This window comes from Eubalaena glacialis, chromosome 8 (genome assembly GCF_028564815.1).
Source record: "Eubalaena glacialis isolate mEubGla1 chromosome 8, mEubGla1.1.hap2.+ XY, whole genome shotgun sequence".
Taxonomy (NCBI): Eukaryota; Metazoa; Chordata; class Mammalia; order Artiodactyla; family Balaenidae; genus Eubalaena; species Eubalaena glacialis.
In genome coordinates this window covers 78,729,795-78,742,156 of record NC_083723.1, presented here as the reverse complement: position 1 = coordinate 78,742,156, position 12,362 = coordinate 78,729,795, and the positions used below count along the sequence as shown (strand labels likewise).

Genomic DNA, 12,362 nt, shown 5'->3' with positions numbered 1-12,362 from the left:
GCAGCTGATGATTTGTTTTTGTGTTAAGGTTATCTTCATCTAGGCCCTGCAAAGCTATTAAACCTTGTAAATTTATAAATAAGAGTATGTATCAACATTACCCCCAGCTTGGCTGCTTGTTAAGGGATACGGCTCTTAAGCAATAACAAAAAAGAGCTGTGTTAGCTTCTTGCAGGGATCATATCTTCTGCCTGGGATTTAATGTTTACCAAAAGTTTGATCAAAACAAATAGTATTTTGGAAGGATTGTCTGAAAAATGTGCAGGGTGTCTATTCCTATAGGCATTCTATGATTTTATCCTTAAGTTTAACAGAGCTGTTTGGGAGTTGTATACTTGGGCTACCTGGTTTTGTACTCTGTAGAACTGCTTTTACTGAATCTCGTTTTGGCATTATGCTGTTGACTCAATATGAGTGATGTTATACAAAGCAGCCCTATGAAACTTTTACTTACTGTAAAAATGTTATTCAGGACATTGAGAACACATGGGAGAAATTTCTTTCTCATTCAGTGCTAGGAACCAAGAATAGTTGCTGTTTGTTCCTCCCTGAGCAATGATCTATATTTATCTTAATGGGCAGTGAATCACATGATGTATTATTTCTTGCTTCATGTTGGTTGTTATAAAGCTTGTAACTGAATTTTTTGCCCACTTCTGTTAAGTGGTGGCTTTGTACTTCCAGCTTGTTTTGTGTTCTACCCTCACTCCTAGTTTTGTCTTAATTTTTTACTTATATACATATATTTTTAATTTGAAATAGTCATTTATAGAAAAGTTGAAAGAAGCGTACAAAGAATTCCCATTATACCCTTTACTAAGATTCCCTTAATACTAACATTTTCCTCTACAGGTATCTGCTTTCTCTCTATATATATATACACACAAATTTCTCCTATTTGCTTTTAATTTCTTTACCAAACGTATCTGTACAAATGCCTGTGAAATGCTTTTTGGGAGGAATAAAGCAGTGTATTACTAAATTAACAATAATAATAGTAGGTAAGGATGTGTTAATTCTATACCTATGTTGAAAAAAGAGACCTATAGAAAAACCTGTTTCAGATGGAAGGAAGATAAATTGTGTGTGTGTGTCTGTGTCTGTGCGTCTGAGTGAGAGACACACACACAGAGGGAGAAAGAGAGAGAAAGGAGAGACAGCACGCATGCATTTTAAGAGGATCCTGGTAACACTGAATGGCAGAAGAGGGGAAATGCCAAAGGCTTTTTGATTTAAATAAAAATTAGGGCGTTGTCTTCTTAAATAGAAACAGATAATAAATACTAAAGCATGAAGAACTGTTTGGGAATGTATTTGATTTAGTAATTAAGTAATCAGAGTAGGACTGTAAGCAGAGAGTCTTAATTCAGAAATGTTTACTTTTTATTAAGTTAATCATAAAATAATTTCAGATTTGATAGTTTTCATACTAAATATTTTTCACTTATTTTAACTACCCCTCAATAATAAGATTCTTTTGGGAGATGGGAATAGAGTGACAATGGTTTATGTACCTGTTCTTTCGTCAAGGCAAAACCACAAATATACACTTTATTATATTATACAATATAGAAGACAGTCTAACTGTGGATTCCTATTTCAGATACTTAGATATGATCTTATGTTATTAATGGCTCTAAGCTTTTTGTACACAGAATAGGAAAAATAAGTGAATAAAAATGAACTTAAAGAATATTATAAATTATAAAAATGTTATTTATGTTCTAAAAATAATTGTAAAAATTTATAGCTTAAACCTTAAAACATAAATCAGTTACAAAAATAAAAAATAAAAGATTGCTCTCTGGCCTATGTGAAAGTAAAACATAGTTGAATGGAAGGGAGCTAAAGAATTCAGTCTAAATTGTATTCATTTCTTATTTAATGCAGTTTGCTAGAGGAATCTGCATACAAAAAAAGCCTCCTTTTCCTTCCATAGATATCAGTTTTCTCATTACTAATTTGTCCCATGTTTGTGTGAATGTGTTTTTAAACAAAAATGGAAGCCTTTTAAAAAGACATTTTTAGGAAGCGAAATTGATTTCTCTAAAATCTTGTAGAAAATGAAACAAACGTTCTAGAATTTTAAATGCATAATTGTGATTAATGCCATAGAGCAGTAATTCAATGATGTTGTCTTATAGAGTTTCTATAGATGACATTCACTTATTTCATCAACAGTAGAACATAGCATTTCAGAGAATGGGCTTTGTTGGATAGACCTGGAGTCCTGGCTCCACCACTTACCTGTGACCTTAATTTTCCATTGGTAACATGGAGCTAATAATGTCACCCACTTGGGGATGTGTGAGAATAAAATGAGATGATGACGGTATCATTCTTAACTCATGGTGAAGGCTTAAAGGGTTAATAAATGTTAGCTGTTGCAGTTATTATTACCTTACTGACCCATGCTGATATTTGTTTATATATATATTTGTTATTTATATTTGATGATGCTTTTTTTAAGAGACGCTTAAAACTTACAGTCTGGCAGTATGGAAAAGGTTGTGTTTGATACAGAGGTAATATAAGTAAGGAAGGAGTAAGACCAATTACTAATTATTCTTTAAATTTTATACATAAATTATTTGATATTTCTTTTAAAATATTATACTTTCAACAAATTTTCAATGAGGTTGAGTTTATTTTTCCTAGTTGCCTGCTTTAGGTAATATTTAGAAAAAGGCCTTGCACATAGTATAAACTAGTAAATAATTTGTTTAATAAATGAATTAAGAGTGTTCCTTTTCATTTATACTAGTCTTTTTTTTTTTTTAATTTTAATTAATTTATTTATTTATGGCTGTGTTGGGTCTTCGTTTCTGTGCGAGGGCTTTCTCTAGTTGTGGCAAGCGGGGGCCACTCTTCATCGCGGTGCGCGGGCCTCTCACTATCGCGGTCTCTCTTGTTGCGGAGCACAGGCTCCAGACGCGCAGGCTCAGTAATTGTGGCTCACGGGCCTAGTTGCTCCGCGGCATGTGGGATCTTCCCAGACCAGGGCTCGAACCCGTGTCCCCTGCATTGGCAGGCAGACTCTCAACCACTGCGCCACTAGGGAAGCCCTATACTAGTCTTTACTATGCACAATACCATCAAATATTTTTTCATGCATCAGATTTTTTTTTTTTTTTTTTTTGGCCAAATATCTATAGCTAGAGGGGAATTTGTATTGTTAAAAGGTATTTGGCTTTCAGATTTTATTGTAGTGGTTTATCTTTTCAGCTTTCTTGTTTTCTTGTGTATGGAACAATGAACTTGGAAAATTTGAATTGTTATTTATAAAAAGAAGAACTAACATTTCTTAGAGTTATCTTAAGTACTATCCTACTAAGTCTCCACAGTAATTTTCCATAGTGTGCGCTCTAAATACCTACGTTCAAAGATTTTAAAACTACATTTAATGAAATCAAGCAGCTTGACTAAGTCACAGAACTAGTAGTCAAGCTGCAATTTGAGTTCAAGACTCAGGGTCTTAACCACAATCCTAAGATGCAAAATCAGATTGGGTAACCAACAAGGACCTATAGCACAGGGAACTATACTCAGTATTTTGTAATAACCTGTAAGGGAAAAGAATCTGAAAAAAAAAAAAGATATATATGTATATGTAACTGAATCAGTTTGCTGTACACCTTAAACTAACACAACCTTGTAAATCAGCTATACTTCAATAAAAAAAATCAGATTGGGACACCTTTTTGTGTTAAAGTAAAACATTAAATTAAAACCCAGTTCATAGCTGTATATATTTAATTTTATATTATTTAGAATATCTGTGAAATTTTTGATATACTTATAATTTTGTTTTTAACTTAAGGAGGAAAGTATATTTTATTTTAAGCTTGTATCACATTTTCTCAATGTTTGTGTATCATAAACTTTTAAAAAAGACTATTGTTTTTCTGAATTTAATTAATTTTTTTTTGCTACAGAGAAGATATGGACAGATACATACTTTACATATATATACAAAAATCAGTAGCCAATTGATATGGCTAACGAGGGGCTCAGAAGGCACAATAATAGTCCCTCAAAGAAGTCCACATCCTAATCCTTGGAACCTGTGAATATGTTGTTACATGGCACAGGGGAATTGAGCCTACAGGTGGAGTAAGGTTGCTACTCAGCTGACCTTAAAATAAGGAGATTATCCAGGTGGGCCTGATGTAAATACAAGAATCTTTAAATGGGAAGAAGGAGGCAAAAGAATCGGAACCAGGGAGAAAGCATTGTGAGAAAGACTCAAATGGCCATTGCTGGCTTTGAAGATGGAAGGGTGCCAATAGACAGTGAAATAGGTTAGCCTCTGGAGACTGGAAAGGGAAGGATATAGAGTCTCCCCTACAGGCTCCAGAAGGAACACGGTCCTGCTGACACCTTGTTTTTAGCCCAGTGAGACACTTTCTGGACTTTTGACCTCCAGAACATAAGATAATAAATTTGTGTTGTTTTAAGCCACTAAAAAAAAAAAAAAAGATCTAGTCAGCTACAAAGTAGCTGAGGCATAACTGTATATAGGAGATGAAATTTGATTTAAATTCTTTCTGTGAAATCTAATGATAAACTATTAAAAAGTAGCTTTTACCAAAATATAAAAGTGTAAGGAGTGCCCTATATTATAAATATATGAAAGAGAAGTCTTGTTTGTAGAGTGAAACTACTCATATTAAACCTTATTTTAAAATGACTGATTCAGTATATTGATATGCTTTCATCCCTGTAAATAATTGACGGAGTCTTACAGGGGTTTCCACAAATTGGTATATCTGGAATTTTTCGATAAGAGCATTTTTTTATTTCTATAAGGAATAATTTTAAGGTATTAAAAAAGTGATACCTCGTGGTCTATCACTGGACCAAAGAATCAGAAATCTGAAAGGGATTATTTTTTACATCTAATTTGTGAACTAAGGGCCGTGGTCCTATATCTAAAAAAGCAATCTTCAGATATGTCATTAGGTAGTTCAAATTCTGGTCATACACTTAAGAGTACTCTCAAGTAAAAGAAGCAGTTTTAAGTGAATGAGGATAATATAACTTTATGGATAACATAATCCACACATACTTTCAGTCTATGGCTTTTTGACTATTATTTTAGTGGATATTGGTGAACCCACGTGATTTCAGATTTCTCTTAATTCTGATTCTTAATTATTCTATTATTGCCATTTGAATTTTACATATTTTGATAGATTTCCATGAAAATCAGTATCAGCCACAATTACATATGTATATATATTTTTGATATAAAATAGCTTTTGATTGGACTCTGAACAGGCACTTTATATATCTTTTGGATCATATTCATGAAGCATTTCCTGCAAGCACATGCTATAATATTAAGAGTTATTGTCTTCTTTGGTTTCAGATAGACCAATTGAAGACTCTCATGAGGCTATTGGAATTTCCATATCAAGAAGCAGAGTTAATAAAGGCAAATGTGAATTACCCTAATAGTTATTCAGTTTTTGCTGGGTAGCTTTCAGAATGACTTGCCACTTTACAGAGGGGGTAGAGAGACTAGCAGATAGCAAAGCTGTGAGTTGCAACCTCTATTTTTGCCCCTCGTGTCATCACATGGATCTTATCAGTCTTTAAAGCCTGTACCCAAGGCTTAACCACCCCTGGGGATTCTATGGTCCTACTAATTGGAAGTTGGCCATCTTTGTGTCTAAGCATAATATGAGCCTTTTTTTTAAAAAAAGAAAGTATCATGATAGCCTTAGAGATTACCAGTACCTAGTATGTTCATTGGTTAATCCTTTCTGAAGAGAGTAATAGTGGTAAGTGAGAAAATAGGCTCTGTAAAAGGACTATGCTAAAGAGACATAAGTAGTAATCTTTTAGTTACTGTAGTTGTTATTTTCTTAAAGGTTATTATTGTTTGATGTGTCCTTTGAATACATATTTTTTTTTTGCCACTAAAAAAACTGGTAAAAAGATTTGAGATTCCAAATTTTCTATGTGGATTGGGAGAGTTATTAGACTATAAAAAATAATTTATATATATAGTTTTCAAAGATATTCCAGGCCAAGATTCTAGCTAGAAATTAAACCTTTGAAATGACATAAAACAATCCTATGCTACATTTAAAGGAAGTTATCCATTGCTCTATGAAAAATATGTTGTGAACAGTTTCCACATTTGATATTTTTGAAAGTTGAATCCATCTTGAACCTTGGCCATTTGTTACTGAAAGTGCAAGAAAAATGTCAGTGTGGATATATTTCATGGAATCTTAGAATGGGGGTGGAGGGCTTAGAGATAATCTAATTTCATTTTTCCATATTTTAGGTGTGAAGAAACTGATACACAGAGAGGTTTAGTGACCTGCTGAAGGTCACAAATTTGCAGAACTGGGATTTCATTACAGACCTCTTAACCTATTCCATGTATCTTAAAGTCAGTATTAATGTAAAACTAAGCTTTTAGTTATCTGCTATACCACAAAACCATTTTATTTAATATTTATATCCAAGTTGAGTTTAGGTTTCTCTCTCTTTTAGGGAATAGTCTTTATGTTTTGTTTTGCAGGTATACTAGTGAATTTTTGCACTCTAAAACCTTTTAGATTAACTTTAAAAAGTGTCAGCAACTCTGTGTCTTTGTATCTATTATATATTTTATAGAAATAGGGAACATGTCATCTAAGTTCGTGTGTGCAAATGTGAAGTAAAGTGTAATTAAATTGCACCTGTAGAATAACGAGTTCCAAGTCAGTAATACCTCTGGGAACAAAGCTCGTTTATAGACAGTTTCCTGAAGTTAAATACCCAATGTACTCTTCAGCCGGAAATGTGTGTAAGATACTGGACATCATCTGGAAAGATACAGGAAACAAAACAGAAAGCATTTTTCTACCTTTATACAAAACTATAATGCATGAAATATTGACACTTGAAAATATACTTCAATTCTAATGAAGTATAAAATTCTAATGAATTTTTCTTAGGAAAAATGAATTTGAACTGGAGCAGTTAACCTAGCCAAAAAGTAACCATTGAGTTGATCAGGGTAGGAGAGAGTATTGCCAGCATGAAATGAGAAACTAAAATGATTACTCTTCTTGGAAAATTGAAGGCTAATATGTGTTTTGAATATAAAGCAATCATTAAGTGGGTAAATACTGTAAAAAAAAAAAAGAGTGTATTTATCAAATTCAGGAATGCCAGAATGACAAGGCATTTTAAAACATTGATCACATATAAGTTTAGAAAAGATAAAAGAAAGCACTGTCTCCCCACAAGAGGTGGCCAATTTATGGAACTCAGTATCCCAGCTATCAGATGAAAATGAAGAATTTAGAAAGATAAACTCATGGATGTTTTATTCATGTGAATTGAGAGGGAAAAAAGATATTGTTGAGGGACCTGTCCTTAACTTTTTGCAGTTCAAGGAAAACAGTCATATCATGTGGTAACAGGCAGAATATTTGACTGACTAGACCAAGATCCTGATTCAGAGTGAAAATTCTTATGAGCAAAAGCAATCTTTTTTATATGTATCTCCTTTCTTTTCCAATATTAGGGAAAAGGAATCATCAGCTGTGTGAAGGTGGAGGGAAACTTATTGAAAATTTAATGTTCATGTTGAAAACTATACAAATGCCAAGTAATAAAGGAAAAAGCCAGTAAAAGATGAGTAAATCGAAGCCAGTAAAAGATGAGACTCAGAAACCTAGTAGGATTTTGTACAAATTCTAGATTGAACAACCATAAAACTGTGACCATATTAATATAGTGAAGCTCATAGTATTGTAATAATTTTTAATGCTAAAATAGTAAAAATGATGCTTTAGATTTCATAGAAATTGAGCATTTAAATTGGTCACCACCAAGTTGCATATCAAAAAATAAGGATAATGAAAAACAGATGTCTATTTTGAAAAGGTCTCTGAATCACTCACATCCCTTGACACCTGTTGAGAGTCCCACATTAAGAGCCAAGTAGGTAGAAAGGAAACTGAATAAAAAGTTAATTCCAGAACTCAGTAGTTAAAACTTGTACAGATTTTAAAAAAATCTTCACTTTTAAGTTGCACTTTGGAAGCGATGCCTCACTCTAAGTCTTAGAAAAATAAATGCGTTTAAAGAGGTGTCAGACTGGGTGGGATACCGTTAATATGGGTTTGTGCGTGTGGCAGGGGAGGAGTGGATTAGAAGACATGTCAGTGTTGGAGAAGGCTCAGGAATATGGCATTGAGAAACCCAATGCTGGATAAAATTGTGAATTAAACAAAGTTTATTTCTTTAGATTATTTTAAGAAAAGTGGTACAAAAAAGAAAGGATGATAGGACCTCTTTCTCCCCTCAATTCTAATTCTTTCTTCCCCCAACTCTTAACTCTCTCTCTTCCCTACCCTAACTTCCTCTTTTACTCAAGGGGTTTCCAAGCTGTTCTAGGCCTTTTCTTCCAACTAAAGCATTCTATGATCTGGACCTATTTTTCCACCTTTCCCTGTCCTGCATACAGGAATGAAACTGCATACCTTGTTAATGCCAAGATTGGTATTATACCCAACCAACTTAACATCTGAAATAAGCCTAAGTGATAGATACTTCTTGCCTAAGACAGTTTATATTTTTCTCTGAAGTTGAAATAATTATTTTTCATTTTGAAATAATTATTTTTAATATTTAAAACGTTTTTAAAGATAAAACTTATTTCTTAAATACATTGGATATATTTAAGCATTCCAGTATTTTTTACCCTAGATTCAAGGGAAAAAGTTAAAACAATAGATTAATAAAATTGCTAAAATTGGGTAATACCTTACTTAGGTTTTAGGTAATTTGTTTTTTATTTTCATACTTTGGAACTCTTCTCCATTTTTCCGATTCTAGACTCCATTCCTTTAGCTTGCTGGTGGACTATGTCCATTACATACGCAGTTTGATTTTAAGGCAAAAGTTTCCAGACACAGTCTAGAATTCCTGAGTTATCTTTTAAAAACAGTTGTCTTGTGAATAAAATGCCTACCTAACTATAAGAAATTTGGACTCCACTACTTCCTTTCTCCTACTGAGTTAATAGGAATATAGTAGGCACATGACACTTGTTTATTTGAATTTTTTGTGATCTTGTTACCATTTTGTATATTTCAGATTCCCAAATGTCCAATTGGAAGAAGACCCACTCCTTGTCTGCTCTTGTAGGATGTTAGTTTTAATGTCAATATTGATCTTCTTTAGAAAAGTAGGACTATTATATAAGAAATACATGCTCATTTTATAAAAAGAAGACTAGTCTATTCAGTATGTGTTTATTTCCTCAGGGTAGTGAACACTGTGGCCACTTAAGGAAGCCATGTATCAGTAACTGTCAGCAGTATAAATAAGCTGTCCTGGATTATAGGTTAATTATTTTTTCTCCTCTGAGTTAGGATATAATTTCTTCATCAACCACTTTCATGTAACCAAAAGGAAATCTTTGAGCTGCTTTTAAAATAACTACAATGCTTAACTCATGCAGTTACCAAATCATACTTTTTTCCATTTTTCTGATTAAAATTCCCTAAGCAACATTAGTCTTACATTTACATTGGCATCCGTTCATTTGAATTAATATTTAGTTATACTAAATATAATAATATTTAATTATAATTAATAAAAGCCAACATTTACTGAATGCCTACTATGTGCCAAAGGATTAAGGCTCAGTGCTAAACTTATTTTTGGGACAAGGGTGTGAATTTTGATAGTGAAACAGAGCTGATAATATAATTGTGAATTTGTTGGAATGTTGTAAATAGTGAGATAATATAATTGTGTTTGGCAAATGTTCAGCAGCTCTTTGCTGACGCCTGCCAGATAGGTTTATATTAGCCTTACCTTTCTTTTCTTCATGTATTATTATACCTGCATTTGTAGTCTTAATTCTTTGAATCAATGTGAATATTCTTAAATGGTGACATACTGTTGATCATTGTAGGTATAGTGGTATGAGGTCTAAATGATGTGAGAGTTCATGTTTTTTAAAGAGAATTTACTATTTTTTATATCTTGTTACAAATTTTCAATTTCTATCATCAAGAAGTATTAATTGTTTATATGTTTATGGTGTTATACAAGTCAAATGGTTCTTCTAAGAACTTAAAATCTGAAGTATCTAAAGGGATTACTATTAATACACTTTTTAAAAAAATTCACATGTATATTAAACAAATCCTAGATGTTGGACAAATAGCAAAAGAGGTGTAGAAAAATGAAATTTCAGTCTGAAAATTTGCCTTTTTTCCCTTTAGGAATGAAATAAAAGATTTTATATTAGAAACATGAATTTAGAATTCAGAATAAGTGTTGCTTGTGACATCAGATTTTATTGATTTATCAGGTAGAAATTTAGTCAACATTTTTCTTAAAGCAAAAGCTTCAGGTTATGTATATATTCACCTTTGTAAATTCTAATTCCCTTCCTGCTCCTCCTCTTCTACTTCTCCCCCTCCTTTTTTTTTTCTTTTGACCAGTAACTTTTTAAAGTTGAAAGCTGTGCTAAAGGTACCCATTTCTCTTCAGAATATAAAGTTTCTTCTTAAGATTTAGAGCATTTATTTTATATGTAAAGAACATTTATTATGCCTCAATGGATATGAGAGGGTCATGGGACTTCTTCTCAATGAGCCTTATCTAGCCAAGTAGAGGTAATTAATGCCTCCCCATGCCCAATTACATCAGACCTGAAGACTGAAAAGTTGCCTCTTCCTTGTGTAGTTTAATTTCATCCAGAATGGACAGTGCTTAAGAGTTTGTTTCCATCATCTGAAAGATAACAAAATTATTTATAGGATGTTTGCAGTGAATCTTCTTATTTTTACCACTGTGGACAAACCGCTTGGAAATTTTTTCATGACATACAACAATCATGTTAAAGTATTTAATTAATATGTTTGCTTTCTCATTCTGAAATGTCATCCAAATGATGCCTTTCACAAAGAAATTTTGTGTAGTTCACTTAAGAACTCTACGTGCCAGTTATATAAAAGACTGAGCACAAGCATACTTCCACAGAAACTAAACTATGGTCTTGCTTAGTTGAAGAAGTAAATACTTTGTTTTCAGGAATCTTATTTGGAAAGAAAACTTTCCCAAATGGTTTTATATTAGCTAAAATTTCATATTTCTATGTGATACACTACTTCTATGTTTATTTTTTGTTAGTGTAACCTAGTTTAATTTAAAAAGTGCTATTAATGATTGTTTTTCTTTTCTTTTAAAAAAACAAATCAAACTACAGTCACCCTCTTTAATTTAGTGGTTAACTAGGACTTGTTCACATAGATGAGATTTCTTTATGTGATTTTTATTTTATGTACAAAAAAATTATACTATATAACTTCTACCTTCAATGGATCAAATGGATACATTGATTGAACAACTATTCAAACATTTACACTGGCTTTCCCTAAAATTTTATATGTATTTCAAAATTAGTCCCCATTTTAAATATATTTTAATGATATTGTTTTGTGTTTACTGAGCAAAATTGATCCACCACAGAACTGAAATTAGTGCTTTAATTTGAAGCTTTATTTCTTAAGGAAAAATAACTATGATTTTATAACTACTGGATATTTTTTAAAAACCCAGTTGGTAATTCTGTGATGAATTTGTATATAATAAACTTCCTATCAAAACACTTTTTATCATAAACTATATTAAAACTATTTCTGTTGGTGTATTCCATAGAAACTTTCATTAGATTGGTTATTTTCACTTGTTGGAGTTCTAGTAAAATGCTGAGGCAACTGTAGTATATTTCTAATGAAGTCTGTAAAAATATTGAACTCTGTGAAATTATTGAGCAACCTACCATCCATGATCATGAATATATGATTTCTAATTGACTTAACTTCTGGCTTAATCTATAAATTTTTTGTAAGTATCTAATATTTGTTTATGATAGTTCTATCAGATCTATCTACCTAGTTTTAGACTCTCAAATGCCCTAGAAAACCCTAAAGCATACTCATTCACAAGATTTCTCTGTGAGTATAACCAAGAGAGAATATTTGCTATGTACTCAAATTATAGCATTTGATTTGGGGGAAAAATCATTTTATGTTTTACTAGGTACGAATAGGGGTAGGCATTCTTATGTAGGCAAGAATTAATATGCATCAAAATTCTTGAAGAGTTAATCCAATGTAAAGAAGCTTATGTAGGTCGAAAAATTAGAGTTCATTCCGTTACATAATATTACTGTGTATTTGGGAACATAATATATTAAGATATAACGATACAGAACATTTTTTTGCTCTTGAGATTCACAGAAGGAGAAGAGGGACTAATCTATGGAATGGATCTGAAACAAAGCTAATAGACTTGGATTTAGTTAATTTGGGTAATTAAAAGTATACTGA

The 12,362-nt window shown here is 32.1% G+C and overlaps 1 protein-coding gene across 1 annotated transcript in view; it reads left to right on the top strand.

The window, feature by feature from the left end:
* The window catches only part of SKAP2 (src kinase associated phosphoprotein 2), a 156,884-nt gene that overhangs the window by 74,263 nt on the left and 70,259 nt on the right, over positions 1-12,362 (top strand). The window lies entirely within an intron of this gene.